This window comes from Cynara cardunculus, assembly GCF_001531365.2.
Source record: "Cynara cardunculus var. scolymus isolate 2C chromosome LG 16, CcrdV1, whole genome shotgun sequence".
In the NCBI taxonomy this organism is placed as follows: Eukaryota; Viridiplantae; Streptophyta; class Magnoliopsida; order Asterales; family Asteraceae; genus Cynara; species Cynara cardunculus.
This window is the reverse complement of record NC_037543.1, coordinates 6,513,366-6,517,104: the sequence shown is the minus strand read 5'-3', so window position 1 is coordinate 6,517,104 and position 3,739 is coordinate 6,513,366.

Below are 3,739 nucleotides of genomic sequence, written 5' to 3'. Positions count from 1 at the left end.
TTTTTTTTTTGTCGGGGAGGGGGGCCAACATATATGGTCCTTGTGTTTTGTACATATGTGTGTATATACATAATATGGTTTATAATAATACTAATATAATTTTTTTTATTTCTCAATAGAAAATACAACAAAAACAAAAAACGACCAAATTATTTTTGACTTGACAGTCAAAGGAGGTCACTTAATGGTTAACCATAACGGTTGTTAGGGATAGGAACTCAGTTCATTGCAATAATGCAACCACTATGGCATATTTCTTTGATTTTGTATGTTAGGGACGAGATCTGTCAATTTTACGAAAACACATAGACGAATAATGTCTAATCACTCTGATTATGATTATTGAATAGATTTAGTCAACCCCAAATCATATGCAACAATTCTAACAATGTTTTGGTAAGTTATATAGAGATTGATCGAGATCATCCTTATTTCTATATCATAATTTCGATGAATAATTTTAATAAAATATTTAATTATTAATCAATACTTTTATCGTTGATAAAAGTTTGATTTTCTTCATACTATATTTAACGAATATTAAAAACCAGCAACTAATGTAACATATTTCCTGAAATTAATAAATATTCAGTTATATTAAGTCATAATTTCAAAAAGTTCATTTGACGCTTAGTATATGAGGGTCATGTCATGAGGTGCAAGAAATTCGTAATAATATTACAAACAGGATATGGAATGCAATGAATATTCATTAACCCTAAATAATTTGAAATTTTCTGTATTTTTTTACAGTCTTTTTATATGATGGAATGTATTGACTAGCTTATAAGGTTGAGTAACTGAAATCAATAAAGTTTCAATAAAAGGGTGTTTTTTTTAATTATATTATATAATGTTAAAATTAAGTAATTTTCAAATATATTTTTCTAGTTTATTTTACATTTTTTCATCTAATCTATTACCTAGTTTTTATGAACCGTAATCAATCAACGTTTCTTATTAAGATAAGAAGCCAAGATTTCGTAATTATTATAAATTGTCATGTCCATACTCCTTAAAACATCTCTAAAAGATTCTTTAAATTGGATATTTCAGGGATTTTAAGCAAAGTTTTTGTTATAAAAGATTTTTTAAAGAAAATATTTAAAATGGAAAAATAGGAAAGATAATATAAATTCTCTAAATTTAAATAATTTTTTAAAACAATTAGGGGTGTTTAAGATTGCTTATAAAATTAAAAACAATTTATTGACTTATTCAGGTGTGGTACCGGTAATAAGCATTTTTGAGTGTTTGGATAACAACTTATATCGGTGTCAAATCGGTAATAATAAGTTTTTGAAAAAGTTAAAATCATTCTGACTTATAATAAGTTGATAAGTACTTTTATAAAAACGTATAAGTTGTTTCAAATAAGCAATCTCAAACACCACCTTATTATAAGGAAGAAATATTTTTTTATCACCGTTTTCTATACTCTCTTGATCATTATTATTGGTGTGAAGTTATTAATTTAAATTTATAAATATTTAAATTTGAAAACTAGAACATCATTTAAAATAGAGTAAATTACATTTTAACCTCTGTGGTTTGTTAATTATTTTTTACTTTCATTAATATTATTTTTAAAATTATGATTTTTATCTCTCTAGTTTATAATTCATTATCATTATTCTTTAATATTTAAAATTTATTACTTTTTTGTCCCTATGGTTTAATCAAAAAAGAACTAATGGGCCAGAATTGGCTTATTCGCTAGCCCAAAAAGTGAAGACATATGCAATCATCCACTTTTGTTTATACTCTTGCCTTTTGTAAAACACACACCCTAATTAAAAAAAACAAAAAAAAGATCACTTTTTGCCCTTACTTTCATCTCGTTTTGACTTCTCTTCCAATATCCATAACCATCTCTTGATTCGCTGATGTAATTGTTCTTCGACGAACTCCTCATTCTCTGACAGTCTCCTAGCCTCATTATCCGATCGGTCAAGTGCATTTTCCGGCTATCTCCTGGTTCTCTGTTGAGAACATCGGCAATCTCCTAGCCTTGTTCTCCATCGGTCTCCGTGGCGGTCCCTGTTCACTTTTCCGCTGTCTTGCACCCCTACTTGTTTCTTCACCTCTTGGGTTTTGGTTACAACTATTTTGGGTTTTGGTTGCAACTATTTGGGATTATGGTTTGGTTGCAGATCTCGATTTGTATTTCTTTTTTATGTTTTGGTTACTGATTTTGTATTTGGGTTTTTTGTTGATTACATATCTTGTTTTTTTTTTCTCTAGTTGTGTATATAAATTTGCTGCTTGTTCTTAATATGGGTTATTGATTTGCTTAAGATAATATGATTGATTTATAATGTTATTTTATGTAAATCAAAAGGTAAAATTTTATTATTCAGATGGTTTTTCCCACACAATAACCAAACATGAGTAAATAAATTAATACAAATAACTTTATATATATATATATATAAACAATTTAATCCATATAAAATTTAATGATAAACCAACCAAACAACTACCGCATTTTCCTTAAAAACTCCTTTCGGTTCCTCCAAGACGCATTTTGGAAAGACTAGTTGTGTACCCGCGCAATGTGGCGGGAATCGAAAATATAAACGATTTTGAAGCTGATCCATTATATAAGAGTATGGTTCCAAATTGAAGTTGATCCTTGAAAATTTTATGAAAGTTTAAAATCCAATATAGAGTTGAAAAACAAATTCAAAAATTATTGGTCTGCTATTTTGATCCGTCATTTCTGAGAGGGCACAATTCCTTCCAGGGCAAAATAATTGCTACTTTGATCTGCCATTTCCAAAGACAATCCTCTCATCTTCTTCTCTACTTGAGGTTTCATTTCCAAATGGGATGACCTAAGGCTTCTTGATGCACCATCATATTAAAGCTTTGGACCTTGTACTTTTCACACCTTAGATTTGAAGGTCGAAATAATGAACATGCCGGAAAAAGTTTATGAAGTGCTAGATGATACAAAAGCTGAAATCAAAAAGCTCATATCAGAATATAAKTGAAAGTCAATCTTTGWKRCAACTTAAAGAGACCGTATAATGAAACAATGGCTGCAAACCTGAATTCATGTGAAAGCAATCTCTCCCAATTTGAAAAAGTGGTTGCAAACCTGAATTCTTCCGGACAGACTCAAGTTAGAGAGTAAAGAGGCCCGTTTAAAAGAGATCACTACAAAACTAAAATTACAATTAAAGGTTGTAATTTCTTAATTACATACTCCAATTAGAGAGAAAGAAGAAAGCCTAAAGGTTGTAATTTCTTAATTACATACTCCAAATTACAATTAAAACCAGCTTTACAAGATAATTATTTTGTTGCATAATAGCTTAGGGGTTGTTTACTAAATACTTAACCGGTATGTGCTATCCGGATAAATATTACAAGGGTAAAAAATCTTAGCAGATAAGTGCTTTAAAATAGATCACAAGACTCTCCATAAACTTCTGATGTGAGAAACTCAACAAATGAAGACGATCATTGTAACATATTTATGCAAATACATTTGGTCTTATCCTGCAATTCATCTTGTTTCTTGTGGCCCTTACTACAATTACGCGAACGAATCGAAACCCATAACTCAGAAGATAACAGATCGCCAAATTCGGGAATGGTTTGATTGTAGCGAAACCGTAGAATGACACAGTTCGATGGGGAATCCATGTGGTAACGTCTAAGAAGAGAATTTGATGGCCATTTGAATGAAGTGATGTTCAGTTGGTCGAGAAATTCTAAAAAGACTGAAGTA